At 57.8% G+C, this 18,374-nt stretch overlaps 1 protein-coding gene across 1 annotated transcript in view; it reads right to left on the bottom strand.

The window, feature by feature from the left end:
• Positions 1–18,142, bottom strand: part of TCF20 (transcription factor 20) — a 160,602-nt gene extending 142,460 nt beyond the window's left edge. The window contains exon 1 of the mRNA XM_081060129.1: positions 18,044–18,142. The gene's annotated coding sequence lies outside the window, so the exon portion shown is untranslated. The remainder of the gene's footprint in view (positions 1–18,043) is intronic.
• Between the last annotated feature and the right edge of the window lie 232 nt (positions 18,143–18,374).

The following is an 18,374-nucleotide window of genomic DNA, read 5'->3' as shown; positions in this document are numbered from 1 at the left end:
GGCTGGCCCAAGGTCACCAGGATATCTGTGAACCAGGTGAGACCAGAAGAATACCAGGCGTGGACGCCAAATGCAGGACTCGGGCAGCCACAACCCAGTACTGGGGTCTCTCCTTGTCCCTCGTCTGGTGCCTCTCTGTTCCATGCTCTCCCCGGGGCTGGGGCTCAGGAGACAACTGCTGAATGAAAGAAAGAACGAACGAACGAACGAACGAATGAACGAACAAACCAATGTCAAGCAAACGTGAGTCAGATCTCAAATTGGCAGCCCCAGTGCCGGGAACTTCTCCCAGCCAGCTGGCCCTCCCTGACCAGACCTTGCTTCTCCTGGCCTCTCCCACACTGGGCATACGGACACTCAATGGAGCCACCAAAAGGTACTGGGACAGTAGCCATCTCTGGGCTTCCCCACCTGCTCCAGGGAACGGACCAGGCAAGGAGGTTTTCCTCCCCCAGGAGCCCAGAAGAGCAGCAGCCACACCCAGGCTGGCTTTGTAGGAGGGATAACCTCCAGGAAAAGTGTCCCCACGATGTCCCCTCCCTCTTACTTTAACAGGCGAGGCCCCTGGGGCCAGGCCCACTTGACGGTTCCAGCCACACCACTGTTTCCTGCCCAGCAAACCCTGATTTCCTCCCTGCGGGCATCACCCAGCAGCAGGGGCTGGCACCCGCCCAAACCGTAAGCTCAACAGCGAGTCACACTGGTGAGGGTGGCGGCCAGGGGCTGAAGATGTAATTCAATTCTGTCAGTGTTTGTGCAGCGCCACGGGCCTGGGCATTGGCCATGAGTCTCAGGTGGGCAGGACACCAAGAAGGGCCCAGAGCCTGGCCCTCAAGGATCACAGTCCAGACCAGGGTCAAAGCCAGGCACGAGTGACCCCAATGAAGGCTTGCCCCACAGGATAAAGGACAGAGCTTTGAGGAGAAGCTGTGGGGGAGCCCAGATGGCCTTGAACAGAGAAAGAAGAGGGCAGTCCTAGTGGGAGGGCTGCAGGAGCAAAGGCCCGGAGTCTGAAAGGGCATGGTGTGCTGGGCAGTGCAGGCTGCCGCCTTCAGAGACCCAGTTCTGCCACCTCCTTGCTCTGAGCCCTGTGCACCTCTGTGAGCCTCAGTTTCTCAGGCTGAGAGTGGCCCTGCCTCGCAAGGGGGCTAGGGACCGCTGTTACTGCCATCCTCGAGGAGAGCAAGCCGCTTGATGCCACAGCATGCCTGTCATGGTGTACCACCCAGACTCCCTGCAGGGCTGAGGACGGGCTTCCCCGGCTGCCACGGTGCACAGCTGTGTCTCTCGGTGGAAGGGAGCCCTCTCTTCCCCAGGCATGCCCTCTCCCTGGGGACAGCTGCAGCAGCAGTCAACACAGGGTATGATGGCCTCCATCTGGAACAGCTCTGCAGGACCACCCCAGCTCCAGAGCTCCAATAAACCTCCCACACAGACACCTTGGAGTCTGTTTCTGGTGAAGCCAATGACTGACAAGGCCGCTCCCGTCTGGGCTGGGGCTGGAGTCCGTGCAGTAAATTCCCAGCAGACAGGAAACTCAGCACCTTTGCCACAGGTTATTCTGAGGCCACACCTTGAACACATTGCAACACACAACCAACATCCTGCTCTAAGCTGGGGTGTATGCTGGTGCCCAGCTGGCCAATGCCAGGTCTGGGCGAAGACAGGGGACATCACTGCAAGCACACCCTGCATTCACAGCTTCTGCATTCACAGCACTGCATTCACAGCTTCATGGAGCTGGGCTGCATCCCCGACGGGCTGCCCCAGGCCAGCACTTCACCCCTCTGGCCTCAGTTTCCTCATCTGTAAAACCACAACTGTGGTCTGGACAGAGCTTTTAAGTTGGCAAAGAGCTGCCAAGTTCACTGTCTAACAAGGGAGGGCTTCATCCAGCCACATTAACCTTGCTCACCTTCTACACAGAGGAACTCAGAGAAGGTGCGTGACCTGCCCAACGCCACACAGCCAGGTGACCTCAGAACCATAGCTTGGGCACAGCCTGCCCTGCTCTGCTAGGGGCCACTCGGCCATTCAGTCAGCCCCTTAGTGAGCACTTGCTGAGTGTCTATTCTGGTGAGGAAAGTGCAGGTCTTCCTCCACAGCTTGAAACAAATTGCCTGTGGCATCAGATCAGGAAGGGGAAAGGAATGGACACATATTCAATGAATACTGTATGCCAGGCATGTCCCTAAGGGACTCGAACCCTCATAACAGCCGCATGAGGCAATGGAGGGGGAGGGGCGGAGGCACAGGGCAGTCACAGCACTGAGCTGGGCTTCACCCCATGTCTGATTCCAAGGTCAGCACTGTTGTGGTGGGGCTGCAAGGAAGCCCTGGGCACAGGGTCTGAGAAAATTGTTGGATGCAACCATTCCTGATGGTGTCACCAGGTGGGGAGAGACCCTGTACTACAGATAGAGGAGGGAGCAGTGGGCACTTGCCACGGTCCTCAGAAGACCCTGCCTGAGGGAAGGAACCTCTGACATTGGCCATGGACTCATACTCCCCCAACCTGCCAAAGAGATAAGACAAAGGTGGAAGGCATAGGCCTCCCCACCAACCAACAGAGACTGAGTGTGAACCCTGGGAAATGGGGGAGGGAGGAGGGTTAAGGGAGAAGAGAAAGGACACTTCACACAGGCATTTTCCCACACATTCCCACACTGAGTCCTCACATACAGGCTTCAGTGGGGGCAGTGAGCCCATTTTACAGATGAGGAAACAGAGGCTCAGAGATAGCACCTTCCTTATCCAAGAGAACACAGAGGAAGAGGGTGAGCTGGGCCATGAGCATGGAGATTCCAGGCCGGGGGCTATGAGGACTCTCCAGATTCACAGAATCCAAAAGTACATGAGTGACACCTGATTTGACCACTCCCCAGTGACACCTGATTTGACCACTCCCCAGCTTAAACCAACTCCCTGGAGGTCCTGCCTCATCAGGCACCACACCTCACCACCCCTTTCCCCCCACCTCCCCCATCTTCTTGCTCCAACCACATATGCCACCATTCCACTTCCTCGAATTTATGGCTCTCCCTACCACAGGGCCTCTGCACACGCTTTCCCTGAGCGTGGCAGTTTCCTTCTATTCATTTCATCCCTATCTATCCCTCCCATCATAGCTTTGGGCCCCCTCCTCCAGGAAGCCTCCCTGATCTGCCTTAGTCATTGCAGCCCTTGATTCAGCCACAATGTTATTTGTACATCTGTGGGCATCCAATTTGCCATTACCGTTGTTGGGTCAGACCTTGTCTTTTCTTAGGGGAACTGATGCATCTTCTCCACCCACCTTCCCAGGTCAGGCCATGGAGAGGTTGTGAGCTGCTCCTTCTGCAGGACTGCCCCTCCGCACCTCTCTGGCTGCTGTACCCAGCTGTTCCCTCCAGCAGGGCTGGACACAGAGCTCAGCTCTCCAGAATATATTTCTCAGCAAATGACCAGGGAGTCCTGGGGAGGCAGGTGGCCTGGAACCCTGGACTCCCTGAGGGGTGTCTTGGAGAGCTTCCCCAAGGCAGGAAAGGATGGGCGCCTTTAGGATCTGGGTACCTGAGGTCCCTGAGGTCCAGTCCTCACTGAGGGTGTGTGTGCAGGCAGCACAGCCCCAAGACCCCAGCAGGCTCAGGCCCATTCTCAAGCACAGCTCCCACTCCCACTCCACAACCAACCCACCCTGTGCCTGGTCTGGTCTCCTGTCCAGCCTCCTTTCTTACTCTCAATCTCTTAGTTACAAGCCTAGTCCTTAGCTTCAGACTGCCCAGGATCAAACTCCGGCTTACCCACTCCCTGGCTGTGTGACCGTAGGCAAGTCACTTAACCTCTCTAGGCCTCAGTCTCCTGATCTGTAAAATGGGAAGAGGGAGGGACCACACTACCTCACAGGATGTGTGTGAAATGCTTAACCTGGCCCCAGCATGTGGCAAGGGCCGGACACTCCTCAGGGAGCACCCTTGTTCATTCTCACTGATTTCACTAGTTGTGGCCTATTCCAGGTCCCAGAGGATGCCCCTGACACAGGCCTCAGCCAGGGAAGGGCATTCCAGGTGGGAGAAAGGACATGGGTACAGGCTCAGGCAGGGGAAGCACAGCATCCTGGCGCTCTCTCACCAGCCCTCGCCAAGGCTGGAGTCCAGCCCATGCCCCCTGCCCACCATTCATGAGGCCTGAGATGCCTCTACTACTTGACCACAGACCCATGGCAAGCTCTGTCCACACTTGTGTCCCACCAGTGCCCCCCTGACACCCCTCCCCCACCAGGCTCCCTCCCATCCCCTTTGCAGCCTCACCTCTCCCCATGTCTCCCCATCCTTCTCTGAGCCAGGGCAGAGACCTCCTGGGGTCTCCCAGTGGGGAGGGTGGGTGAATCTGATAAGCTAGTCAGAGCCACCGCCTCCCAGGCAGGTGGCAGCGGTGACAGCAGCAGTCACACCAGGCAGAAGCAGCAGCAGCGATAAGGAGGGAGCAGAGTGGTGGGAATTCCTCCCTTCCTGCAGCGAGGCCATAAACCCCGTCCCTCCTCCCAGCTCTCAGGCTGCCAAGAGCTGCTCCTGTCCGCCCAGCAGAAGGGAGGGAGCGCCTGTTGAGTCTGGCACCCTTCCTGGACACACCTGCTGCGAGAAGGGCGGCAGGATAGAGGGCCATGGAGGCCCCAGGGGACCTCTTCAGGAGGGGAGGTCGTGGTTACTCAGGGCAGAGTAAGAAGAGCAGGCGGGAAGAGAGAGGAGAGGAATGGGGGACAAGGCTGGGAAGCCATGAATGTTGGGCCACAATGTGGGCTCTATGCTGGGGTAGCAGGGAGCCACGACAGTATGGGAGGGAGGCAGTGTTGGGAACGTGTAGTGGGAACGGGATGGCCACCAAGAAGGCCACTACAGGGATGCAGGAGGGTGGAGAGGGGACACAGCTTCGTACAGAGGCAGAGAAAACCAGAAAGTGGCCAAGGGCCAGCCATGGGGAGGCCAGTGTCCTCCCACACTCACCCTCCGAAAGGAGGGCCCCAAACTGGTTAGAAATGGCTCAGTAGGTGCACAGGGAGTGTGCGCCCAGAAGCTACAAGGTGCAAATGCAGGCCCAGGCCCAGGGTAAAGGCAGACCCACTCACCATGCAGCAGAGGCCCCAGGTTACCCATTGGCCCCTTTCCATGCCTTCTTCTGCTATGCGAGGGCTTAAGCCCTGGATGGGGTCCCAGGTCCCAGCTCAGCCCCCCTCACCTGAGTGCTCCTGTGGACGCTAACCAGGCAAACCCACAGCCCCTGGGCCAGGGTCTCTCAGGGGGCCACCAGGGAGACCTAAGGCTACAGTGACCTGCAGGGCACCACCCTCCCATGATGTGGGCCTCAGTTTCCCCATCTACAGCACAGAATAATGATCCTTCCTCCTAGAGCTGTCAGAAAGGTTAAATGAAGCATTACACAGTGAACTTGCCCAGCATGGGCATGAAATAAGTCCCTTCCCTGGGAAGCTCTGACACCTTTAGTATGTCGCCAGATGACTTACTTTCCTCCCCAAAACCACTCCCTCTCTACCTCAGGGCCTTTGCACATGCTGTTCCTCCTGCCAGGAGCACTCTTCCCTAGCTCTGTCTCCCCACCTAGCTGTTCTAGGCTCAGTTGCCACCTCCTCCAGGCAGCCCTCCTGGTTCCCCAGATGAGGTTGTGCTCCCAGGAGTCTCTCTGACCAGAATGCAAACTCCATGAAAGCTGGTGGTGACTGGCTTGCCCACTGCTGTGTGTTCTCATAAATATTTGCTGCATGAATGAATTAGGCACACTGACAACCATCCAGACCTTCAGTGATAACACAGAGCCATCCGGGGGTGACAGGCCTGCCTTGAGGGCTATGGATGCCTGTTTAGGCTTCTGACTAAGCCACCAGGGTCTGAAAAGGATTCCCAGAGGAGATGACACCTCAGCCTGACATCTCAGACTTAAAGCAGCAAGGTCCCCAACACCCACTTTACAGGTGGGAAACTGAGGTCTAGAGTCAGGGAGCTGCCCTGTGAGTATCCTGAAAAGCTGCCCTACTCCATTGTCCAAGGGTCTGCCAAGTCCCCCACCCCAGGATGGCCCACCCCACTCCCCTGGGGCCACAACCCATCTGGGGCCACTGCCTCCCCTTCTGGTCACCCTGGTGGCTGGGCCATTCGGCGCTCGGCGGCGCTGGGCGTGCGGCTACATGGCTGAGTCGGGCAGCTGGCAGCAGCGCAGCTCCGAACCAGCTGTTTGGATGACAAACTGCGTTCAAGCTTCATTAGGGTAATCACGGGCTCCCCTCCCGGCAGCGCCGCGGAGCGCGACTGTCAACCTGAACTAATCAAACCCAGCCCCAGGACAGCCGCCCGCCTGGCTGACAAGCCGCTGAGCCGCTGAGCCACCGCGCGCTGCACAGCTCCCCGCTGAGGCCGTCCAGCTGGGCCCTGGACAAGGCCAGCTTCACAGAGACCTACCGGATGCTCCCCAGGATCTCGTGACTCTCAGAGGCTCCATCAGGGCGGGACGATCGTGACTGTCACTCTCATTTTTACAGCTGGGGAAACTGAGTTCAATTCATGAGGGGACATGATTTAACTAAGGCCGCAGAGCTGGAAGGGGAGCCAGACTCAAGCCTAGGACCACTGGGGCCCCCTTGTCACTTAGTTCCCACTGCCTCCCACACCCAGCAACCCTACTTTTTCCTTCCCTTCAAGGCCCAGCAGGCCAAGCCGGGCACTCAGAGGTTGGGTCAGCTGCGCGGCCCTGGCAAGCCCCTTGAGGGACCTGGGCCTTGAGCCCTGCACCCCACAGGGACACTGCAGATGTTGGCGTGGCAAGGATCCTTCCGGGCACCGGGACCAGTGCTCAAGCGGTGGTTGCTGTCTGGGGCAGGATCGGCCCTGTAGCCTCTGGTCACCTCCCTGCTCAGCGGGGCTGCCCTGAGCATCTGCTGGCCAAAGAACCCACCTGCCCTACATCCACAGAATCAGAACCTGGCTGGAAGGGGCAGGTCTGGCTCCTTCATTCGACAACAGGGAAAACTGAGGCAAAAAGAGGTCACATCAGAGACGATGGGATGTAGTGGAAAGACTATGGGCTTTAGAGGCAGATGGACACTCATTCATTGGACCGTCCAGTCACTCGCTCAACAAATATAGCTAAGAGGCTATAACGTGGCAAGCACTCGGGACTGGCCAAACAAACAGATGAAGAAGGATGGGTGAATGAATCAATGAATGGCACTGGGGAGGCAGCCGTGAATTCAACAGACACCATTCCTGCCTCCTGGGATTTACTGTCTAGTGGGGGAGGCAGGTGCTTCACAATTAATTACAAATGACAGGGGCAGTGAAGAAAAAGCATGAGCTAGCTAGCCTGATGACATCCACTAGGAGGTCCAGGCAGGCAAGCTAGAGGAGGTGACACTCCAGCCCGGCACTGAAAGGAAGCTGAAGGCAGAAAGGAAGAAGGAACAGCATGTGCAAAGGCCCTAAGATAGGACGGAGCTTAGGGCTTTTGAGGACAGAGACCCGTCCATCTATGTAGCTGGAGGGCAGTGACAGGTGTGGGAGCTGACGCAGGTAAGGCCACAGGGAGGAGTTGGGTCTTTCTTCCAAGGGCGAAGGGAGCCACTGGAGGGTTACGAGCAGGACTGGTCTCTGGGTGCCTTGGGGAGAGTTAGCAGAAGGGTTCAAATCCCAGTTCTGCCAACTTCTGCTAGAGCAATTGCACGGACAGTTCACACAGGCGTCGTGCTGAGCGAAAGCAGCAGACACGAAAGGGGACATACTGTGCGATTCCGTTAACATGAAGTACAGAGACAGACAAAGCCAGACTCCACTGTTAGATGCCAGGTGGGTAGTTGTCGGCGGCAGGTGGGCAATGACTGGAAGGGGCACAAGCGAGCCCCTTGGGATGCTGGACCTGGATGGCGGGTGCACGACTGTGCACATATGTGAAAACCTACCCAGCTGTACACTGTAGGATTTGTACACTTTTCTGTATTAAATTATACCTTCAAAAAAAAAAGTAAGTAAGAAAATCCTGGCTCTCTCTCCCTGCCTGTCTCTGTCTCTTTCTGCATCTGTAAAATGGGCAGTGACAGGGCCTGGCTCGCCGCCCAAAGGGTGTAAGAGGATGGTGTGTACCCCGGCTGTGCACAGGCCTGGCCGATGGCCACTGCACAGTGAATGCAGGGAACACCAAAGCCGAAATGCATCCGGCTGCCCCCACTCCTTGGCCCTCTGTGGGCCTCAGTTTCCCCATCTGCAAGAGGCCAGTAGTCTCCACCTGCCTCGGGCAGAAGAGGAAAAAGGGTAAACACTTTCATATCCAGGCCTCGTGAGCCCACCTGCTCGCAGTCACAAACCTGAGAACAATTCAGAGGTTACGCTCCATGGTCCGCAGGCATCTCTCCCGGTTGCACACACCGTGGGTACTGAACCAGCGACCTACTGCCCGAGGCCACACACAGGCTGGCAGCGGGACCCAGGCCAAGCCCAGGCCTCCAGGCGCCCAGCCCTGAACCAGGCCCTTCCTGCATAGCTACTGTGTGCCAGGCTAACCCCAGGGCTCCAGGTTCCCCGCCTTGAACTGGGCCCTTCCTGGCACCCACCATGTTCTCAGGGACCTCCCCTGTAGGAGTGCCAGCCCACCATACCATAGAGGCCTCTCAGGGACCCACTGGGATGCTGAACTACAGGGGCAGCGGGAACCCAGGCTGGGGGGCTTAGGGCAGACTCCTGTGGCAATGGGCTCTGTGAGGCCCTGGACAAGCCGCTGGACAAAGCCATTACAATGTAACACTACCCTTGACATTGCAGGGGCCACACAGCCAGGCGCCCTTCATGCCACGGCGAAGGGCCCTGTCTGGCGCCTCAACCTCTCAACCACGTCCTGGACACCTTGGGAGGCCTTGGCATATCAGTTGGTGTCATAGCCACTATTCCTGCAGGCTGAGCTGTCCTCAGGGCCCTCTTGATACCATTTTCTCATAAGTCTGCCAACGACCTGGGCCCGGGTCTTGGGGGTCAGGATCGCCATCAACTCCATTTCACAGAGGAGGAAACTGAGGCTCGGAGAAATTTCATATCCCAGGACTGCCCCAGACGGCTGGGGTCCCAATGGTCAGCCGACCAGGCACAGTGCCAGCTCCTTGAGGGGGAAGCCAGTGCGGTCTGTGCCCTGTCCTCCCCACCCCCGGGGGTGGGGGTAGGGGCCCCCTCACTCACACAGTCAGTTCAGAGTCAAGCAGGCAGTCAACAAACATAGACAGAGCACCCACCGTGTATCGCAGGCGCTGTTCTAGGAGCTAGCGGTGGAAGGGTGAACATGGCTGCGAGGACACATTCCAAATCAACAACAGCCCTGTCTGTTACTCACAGTGGTGAGGGCAACGTACGCAGGCCTGTCCTACGTCAGGGGCTGCATTAAGTATTGTCTTATTTAATCCTCCAAACAGCCTCATGAGGAAGATGCTTTCGTGCCCATTTTACAGATGGGAACACGGAAGCTCAAATTCAGTGACTTGCCAGAGGTTGCTCTCACAGTCTCCACAGGGAGCAGGATCTAAGCCCAGGCCTGCAGGCCCCTCAGTCCTGTCCGTCTGCCAAGTGGGTATCAGCCCTTCACAGGCCTCACCTCACAGGACTCCATGCCCATCCGTGTCTCAGACCCAGGTCATGGCTGGACGCAGTGCCCAAAGCTGCTCACCCATAACCCATCCTGGCTTTGGCCTCTGTCTACGCTTCTGGGACCATCTCTGCCCCTGGAGACCGAATCAGCTCAGCCCCAGGGAAGACCCTTGCTCCAGCCCCCATGAGGCACAAGAAGTGCAGAAGACAGACAAGAAAGCAGATAGCGGGACGGCCGGATGGCTCAGTTGGTCAGAGCACGAGCTCTGAACAACAGGGTTGCCGGTTCGATTCCCACATGGGCCAGAGAGCTGCGCCCTCCACAGCTAGATTGAAGACAACCAGCTGCAGCTGAGCTTCTGGAACGGCCGCTGGATGGCTCAGTTGGTTAGAGCGCGAGCTCTCAACAACAAGGTTGCCGGTCAATTCCCGCATGGGATGGTGGGCTGTGTCCCCTGCAACTAAGATTGAAAATGTCAACTGGACTTGGAGCTGAGTGACCCTGGAGAAACACACTGTCCCCCAATATTTCCCAATAAAATTTATTTAAAAAAAAAAAAGCAGACAGCCCCGCCTGGAATGCCTCCCCCCCACACCTCCCAGGGGCTGGTTCCTGCTCTTCCCTCAGGTCTCGGATAAAAGCCTCCCTAAGCACTCGGCCTCCATGAGCGCCCCCACACGCTCTCTCCAGCCCCCTCAGTTTTCCTACACGGCGCTGCCTACAGTCCAGCACGAGACATGTTTATGCTTGTTTACTAGTTGACTCTTTCCTGCTCTATTGTGAGGGATGGGACCTGGTCTGTTTGCTTCACAAATGCCATCATTCCCCACCTCACCTCCCAGCACAGCGTCCGGTGCATAGTAGGGCCTCAATCATCTTCTTCATTAAGTGAATACATTTGCCGAATGAATGTTGACGGGCAGAAGGAAAAGCCCAGGGGTTGTGGGAGCACAGCCGGAACATCTGCTACCCTGACCCGAGTGGTGGGAGGAGGAGTGGGGAGTTGTTTCAGGCAGAAGGCACAGCAGACGCAAAGCCCTGGTGGCAAGAAAGACCTGGGCTCTGGGACCTACAAGCCCAGTCACTGAGCACGGAGGGAGCACAGAGTGTGAGAGTGGGAGGACAGCAGGGCCCTGCAGGAGGTAGAGATCCCTCACAGATCTTCAGCTTGGGGGGCAGAAAGGGGGTCCCCCAGTATTCAGATCACGTCCCAGCCCTGCCTAGACCAGCTTGACCCTCCAGCCCCACTCATAGTGGGCAGCGAAGGTCTATGGGCCAGCCATTACCCCTCCCTGCCCACAGGCCCCAGGAACACCGTCCTGGGCACAGGCCACAGGTCGGAAAGCCAGCCCACCACCCACGCAGGCTGTAGCGTGTGACCTTGGCCTCATTACCACAGCCTCCACCAGCCAAGCAAACCAGCTGGCACCAAGAGACAGAGCAGCCTGGGTGAAGTGCTCACTGCAGAAGGTGGCATGGCATCGTTATGGCCTTATGTGCTCCAGCCAGGATCTGGGGTGGGGGCAGCAAACAGCCCTCCTCTCACACCCCACACCAACATCGCCTGGCACACCTGGCGCAACTGGGGTGGACAGGTAAGAAAAACCATTCGACGTCCTCGCTTTCTCTGGTCCCACGCGGGGCCTTGGCTCCCACCTCTCCTCCAGGACAACCAGTTGAAACCACAACCACCTCTAGCTGCCCCTGGACCTCTCCACTCAGTTATTCCCTAGTTTAGGCCTGCTCCAGGCATCCCATCTCCCTCGTGGCACCTCTACTCCCCCAGGTGCTCGGCCAGAAACCAGAGCCCTGTTCGGCCTCCTCTCCCACCTCCCCACACCACGCGGGCTCTCCCAGCTCCAGCCCCACGGCCACCACCCTCCTCCCCACCTCTGCCTCCAGACCTGCTACAGAGACCCTCTAGAGATTCTTCGTCCTTAGGTCTCAGCTCCAATCTCCTCTTGGAGGGGTCTCCCCAGAGCACCCTGGCCAGTGGTACCCACATGCCCAAGCACCCCTGTCACCATCACCTGACTGTTTCACGTTCTCATGTGTCTTCTTCATTGCTCATTGTCTGTCTCCCCGGCAGCCTGGTTGCTGCATGACTCCAGGTTGCTGCACGACTCCAGGACAGCCTGAGTGGTCACTGCTGTGTCCTCAGGGCCTGACACATAGTAGGTGCTCCATAAATCTGTTCAATGAATGAGTGAACTGCAAGTCTCCTCAGTACAGTCGGACCTGACCACTCAGGGGCTTCTGGGACCCTCTGGATGCTGCCGCCTCACGTCTGAGGCCCCTGGGGTCTGGCCTTTGCCTGCTTCTCCAGCTCTGGCTCTAGGGCTCCTCCTCTCTCTGATTCCAGATCCACGCTGTGTCGGGATGCCTGCCCTGCCAGCCAAGTCCTACTCATCCTCTCCATGGCACCTTCTCCGAGCCGTGCAAGCCCACCTGTCCCTTCCACAGTCCTCAGCACCTTCAGCCTATACCCCTCCTCACTCTGGCGTTCACACCCTGGCACCTCCTACCCCCCAGCTCCTCTCATGTCATTTGTGCTTACAAGCCCTGATGCCACAGGCAGTACTTGCTGTCCCCCCCACTGTGGACTTTCACACCTCCATGGCTTTGACCCCTGCTATTCCCTCGGCCTGAGTACTTTTCCTCCTCGTCTCTGCTGCACAAACTCCTATTCATCCTTCAAGACCCAACTCAAAATGTCACCTCTTTTATAAAATCTTGTCTGATTTTTCTCATCAGTCAGGGCTCTATTGGTTGCAAGGGAAAGTACAACTCAAGATAGCCTGAGCAAAAAAGGAAACATGTCTGTTTTTGTAGCTGGATACTCCTGGGATGGTTTCACACGTAGCTGCATCCAGAGGCCCAAATGAGGTAACATGTACTTCCATCTCAGCTCGGCCTCCCTCCTCCATGGGACGATCTTACGGGAGGTTCCCCAGCCTGGGTACGGCTGTGGAACAGGGAGGCCAGCAGTCGTATATTCACACCCTCCGGCTCAGCAACCACAGCAGTCAGTGTCCCCCACGGGCTCTAAGTCAAAATTCCAGGGGAGCCTCGGGAATGAGCCATGTGTCCATTTCTCAACCAATCACTGGCCAGAAAGATAAAGTATTTGAGCCCACCTGGGTCTCATGCTCACCCTGGGCAATGGAGGGCTACGGGTCCCAGGACCTCTGGGTGCCAGGTAGTGAACCCTCTCAGGCCTGGTCCCACTTCTACACCACCCCCAGTCTCCACACATGCCCCATGACATGCGTGCTGTCACCGGAATCCCATCTCCCTCACAGCTGGGTCCCCAGTGCCCACTTGGTGACAGCCCCAGAAAAAGGCCTGAGAAACTTTTCACCTGATTGAATGGAAGTGGGTTACACAGAGAGACTACAAGTGCGGGGTGTGTAATAATGGGTTAACCATCACCCCTGGCAGGCAGCAGATCTGCATTTTCACGGAGGCCTCAGGGGGACACAAAGCTTAAATGGCAATGCAGAAAGTCAGGAGGGGGGTATCCGCCGGCCCCTGCCGAGCCCAGTCCCAGCAGCTCAGCCTGCAGGGGCCACTCGGCCAATTCCGACGAGCTCGGGAAAGGGCTGCGAATGGAAGGGCTGGGAAAATAATTACCGAGGAGGCTGGGGAGGGAGGCGGAGAGGCTGGCGAGAGGCTTAATGAAACTGCTAACGCGTTAGTGATTCCTGCCTGCTCGGGGAAGGCAGAGGCAGACAGCCATGTTGCCAGCTCCTGCGACGGAGTCTGCCAAGCGGGCTGGGCTGGGCACAGCGAGGTGGCAACAATAGGCACCTCTTCATCATCTGCCTATCAACACGTGACTTTCAAAGAGCAATCTTAATATATTAAAGTCTGGATGACAGTACATTTCAACACATCGCATATGAAATCGAGCTGGAGTCCATTCAGATGCATTTATAAATAGAACGAATAAAATTCTGATTAAATGCAGAACAGAGGTCTAAGGACCAGGGTGAGCAGGGTGCCTGGTCCCATTTTCCAGGCAGGAAACCAGGGCCCTAGGAGATCAGGGATCTCTGGGAGGCCAGGGTGGCTCCAGGACAGCCTCCAGCTCTTTACCATCAGCCTCTGATCCCGTGAGCAGCCCCTTTCCCCCCGACCCACACATCTTTTCATTCTCAGAAGAGTTCTGTGAGGCAGGCAGATGCCAAGGCTCCCCTTTCCAGATGCATCCAAAGGGTCTTGCCCAAAGTCCCACCAGAAGGCCAAGGAGGCAGGAGCACCACCGAGGGCTCAGTCCCTGGACCAGTACTCCACCCTCCACACACGGCGGGCGCTTATTCATCTATGAACTCTGCAATGAGGTTTTCAGTTTACGACATCTCATTTCAGCTCCAAATGAGAAAACAGAGACACAGAGAGGTTAAGTGATGTGCCCAAGGCCACACAGCTAGTTGGCTACAGGGCAAAAACCCAAAGCTGGGTTTTCTGACTCCAAAACCATGCACTTTTTGTTCAAACATTCTATAGTGCACAGTGCATGCTTAGTACCCCCTGGTGGGTTGATGGAGAGATTTGGGGCGACAGAGAAGTCCACACCCCACTTAACCAGGGTTCTTGAGGCAGCAAATAGGAGTTGAGGCAGAAATGACCACAACAGTGGTTGCTGTGCTTCACTCTATGTCAGATGCATGCCGGGCACTTAGCACAGTGCCGGGGACATTGTACAACAAGGAAACTGAGGCTTGGAAAAGTGAAGTCACATGCCTTACAGAGGGACCCTCAGCTAATGAGTGGTATAGCCTGAACCATTCAATGATCCCACGGGGTGACCCTACTCCAACTGCTGCCTACTCCCATCCTCAAGCAGGCTGTAAGCCAGCCAGGTGCTCATAGAACCCAGTCTGAGGTACAGACTGGAGACCAGTGATACCAGGTACCAAGTCGGGCCCACCCTCCCCTCCTACACAGGAGGATGCACAGGAAAGGCTGGGAGACAGGTGTGGACATCGCTCTACATACTCAGCAAAGTATCAGGCGCTCCCAACCTGGTCAGGGGGCTGGGAACTTGGTGGCTAGCTGGGTACCCCCATTTCAGACTCTGGAGCAGACAAGTTCTACAAAGAAAGCCTGTACTATCTCCACCTCATAGGTGTCCCCTTGAAACCTAGATATCCCTCGGTTTGGGGAGACTGCTTTCTAGGGGTCCCAGCAGCTCATGCAGTCCTTTCCCCAGCTGTTCTGGGTTTGCTTTCCCAGGGAAGCCACCAGAGGGTGAGGTCACTTATGAACCCCCTTGTGGGTACAAGACCCCAGTGCAAGAGGCATGTCCTGGATAAATGAATGAGTGACCGAATCAATGATGGAACAAGCCAGTGCTACCTGACCTGCTGCTGCAGTCACTTCCCACAGCAGCCTGCACTCAGGGTGGAGGCTGTTTCTGTTCGTCGAAAGGGATTCACACCCATGGGACCAGCCCTGGCCCTCAACCATCACCAGACAAGGAAACTGAGGCTTGGAGGGGGGGGGGTGCCCAGAGCCTCACAGGAAGTAGCAGAACCAGGATTCGGACCCGAGAAGCTGGACTTCAGTCTATGCCTCAGCCCCAGGTTCTGCCTCGTCCTCATTTCCAAAGACGAATCCACACACACTCCCTTGTCCAATCCCCACCCACCCCAGGGGGCACAACCATGCCCATCCCAAGGACAAAGATGCTCGGATACAGAGTGGTTGAGGGCCTAACCCAAGGTCACACAGTCATCAGAATTCACAAGGTCTCAAATCCCTCTCATCTTCCAATCGGCATCATCCATTCCACAAGCCAAAGCTGCCTCCTTCCCCATCATCAATGCAGTAAAGGAAGGGAGGGGGAGAGAAGGGGGAAGGGAGAGGAGGGGAGCCCCCCAAGTCCACAGCGGGCTCCTTTCTGGTCAGGGGAAAAGCCTCTAATGAAGGCCCCGCAGATGCCGCTGAGCTGGCGGTGTCAGCCTGGGAGCCCCGCGGAGATGCAGGGCGAGTATCTCTGCTCCCAATTAGCACACAGGTCCTCCATCAAAGCGCACGCCTGCTGCCAGGAGCAGAGGCCAGAGGGACAGCCCTTCTAACAGTAGGAGGAGGCCACAGCTCTCTGGCAGGCTCTGGCCCCTGCCCTTTGCCTTTTGGGGGGAGAATGCATACCCCCGATCCCCTCACTCACTCACACCCTCTCCAATCAGCCAGCTCAGGGCAGACGCCGTCACCCCGGGGGACGCGCTAATGAAGATGGCGGACATTAATCTCTTCCCTCTCCCGACAGGTCAATTTATAGTTCCATGGGGAGCCGTGGCGCTCAGCCAGAGGGCCTGATATAACTCTCCCAGGTCCCCAGGAGGACGCTGGGGGTGGACGTGATGGGGCAGAGGGGGCCAGGGGCCACAGGGGACAGGGCAGGAGGGCCACTCCGCTTGAGTGCCCACCATCACTGCCTCAACAACTCTAGTTGGGACCTTGGACCCTGAACGAAATGGCTGATGGTCAAGACCTGCAGGTACCTGGGAGCAAACTGGGCCCTCGGCTCCTTAATCTAGGGCACCCTGCTCACCCAGGAGCTCCCAAGGAGGCAGGAGGCTTGTGACTTTCTAGTCCTCACTGACTGCCCCTCCAAGGAGCTTAGGCCCATCTGCTTCTGACAGACTCCTTAGTGTTCATTCCTCAAAGATCAACGAGCTGGCCGGTCTGGGTCTGGGTCTGTGTCATGGGGGCCCCTGCTCGCTCAGAGCTCCCAGTCTGGTGGGGGAGGCCAACACGGAAGCATATTGCGCCATGCTGCACCAGGCTAAGAGCAGCAACGGAGGGATTCACCAAGAGCTGGGGGTGTCCACGGGCAGAAGCACTGATCGCGCCCGAGGAGAGAGGTGGGGATCTGGGAGCCTGACAGGGAGGAGAGGACACAGCTGGGCCCTGAGGATGAGCCGCAGTTCAGCAGGCCAAAGCCAGTGTGTGTGGGGGGAGTAGGGGGAGTTTGGGGAAGAGACTATCTCAGGCAGGGGAGACCCAGGCTCAGGGACTCTGACCAGGCAACATCCGACTCAGGGTTGAGGCTGCAGAGGTGGGCGGGGCAGACCGCAGAGAAGCCCAGGCTCAAGGGACAGCTCAGGAGTTTGGCCTAGTTTCGGTTGGTGGACAGATGAGGAGTTCAGACCCGCATTTAGAAAGAGCTTTGACTATGGTGTCCCAGATTGATGGTCAAGGCAGGGGAGCAGAGGGGGGAATGTCCAGTTAGAAGGTAAAAGGAGGGACAGGTGCTTTAAGGACCACAGAACCCTGACACTGGATGGAGAGGTGTCTAGGAGGCCACAGGCCTACGGTTTCCAGTTTGAGTGCTGGTGGAGGTGAAGGCACGGGTCTGGGGTGTGATGCTGAACGTGTGAGCCTGGAAGGTACAGTCCCAGCAGGCCCCAAAACCCAGGCCTGGGACTGGGAGAAGGCGGGACCCTGAGTGCAAAATTCTGAGCAGTGCTGGACTCCTCCTTCTGGAGGCAATTCATTTCCTTGGCAGAGGTGAAGCCAGGGGACTGCCCCCCTCCCAGACACTCCAGGAGGAAGCAGGGGCATGGCAAAGGCAGAGTGTCGGGCCAGGCAGCCCCACAATGCTGGACAGAGCCCTTCTGCTGGAAGCATATGGGCCAGGCTGCCCTCATCTCCCCCAGTGCCAGAGCCCAGCCCTGGTTCTGTACTTACTAGGTGCTCCATGAATCCCTACTAATCGCATTCCCCTTCCTTTTTCCGTACCCCCCCCCACTCCTCCCCACCTCCTCCCCCTCCTTCAGGGTTACCCACCTGGTCTCACCTAAATCTGTTCGGTAAAGCTGGGAGTCTCCCCATTTTCCTAGGTGCTAGAATCAGGAGGGAACTAGGGTCCAAATGACCCCAAACCACACACTCTTAAAGAAAGGGGGGTAAAGAACAAGGCCGAAATAAAGAACCAAAACGCTTACAGTGGCTGCATTATGGTGGTGGGACAATGGCTGATTTTTTTTTCTTCTTTTCTACAATGAAATATTCATACCCTCACTCAGTGGCTGTGTGTGCCCTAGTGGGGAGAGCTCCGGCTTTGGCGTCAAGCAGCCTGGGGGTCAGATCCTGGCTCAGCCACTTCCTAGCTGGGGACCCTAAGTAAGCTATTTGCCTTCTATTAGCCTCCGTTTTCTCATCTGTACAATGGGACAAAAAAAACCACCAAAAAACCACTTCAGACGAGCCGGTCACGCCGGGCGCACAGTAGGCACGCAGTAAATGCCAGCCGTAGGGCATCACACCCCCGCGTTCTCGCCACCTGTCCGGCCTCCAGAGGAAACTTGAGACGCCCCCACGTGCCAGACGCTGGTGCTGGGCTGCTGGGCGGGCACTGGGTCCCGGGGGCGGGCGCCCGCCCATCCACCCGCCTCACCCCGCCGCGGTCGCTCTGCCCACTTACCCTGGAGGCCGAAGGGCCGGCATCGGTCCCGCAGGAGAGCCCGGGCAGCGGGGCCGGGCTCCGGAGCGCGGGGCGCGGGCGCGGGCAGGGCGCGCGGGGGCGCGGGCCGCGCGCTCCGGGCCGTGCGCCCCGCGGCCGCCGCGTCCTCGCCTCCAGCGCGGGCCTCGCGCGCCCCGGCCGGCCCGGGGGCAGGCCCTGCGCAGCGCCGCGCCGGGTGGGGGGCGGGCCTCGCGGGCCCTGGAGAGGCGCCCGGGCGGCGCGGGCTCCCGGCGGGCGCGGGCGGCGCCGCTGCGGTGGCCCCGCTGCTGAGTGGTGGGACGCGATTTACTGG

Source organism: Rhinolophus hipposideros (genome assembly GCF_964194185.1).
Source record: "Rhinolophus hipposideros genome assembly, chromosome: 9".
Classification (NCBI taxonomy): Eukaryota; Metazoa; Chordata; class Mammalia; order Chiroptera; family Rhinolophidae; genus Rhinolophus; species Rhinolophus hipposideros.
Note: the sequence above shows the minus strand (reverse complement) of the source record. Positions and strands in the feature narration are given on the sequence as shown.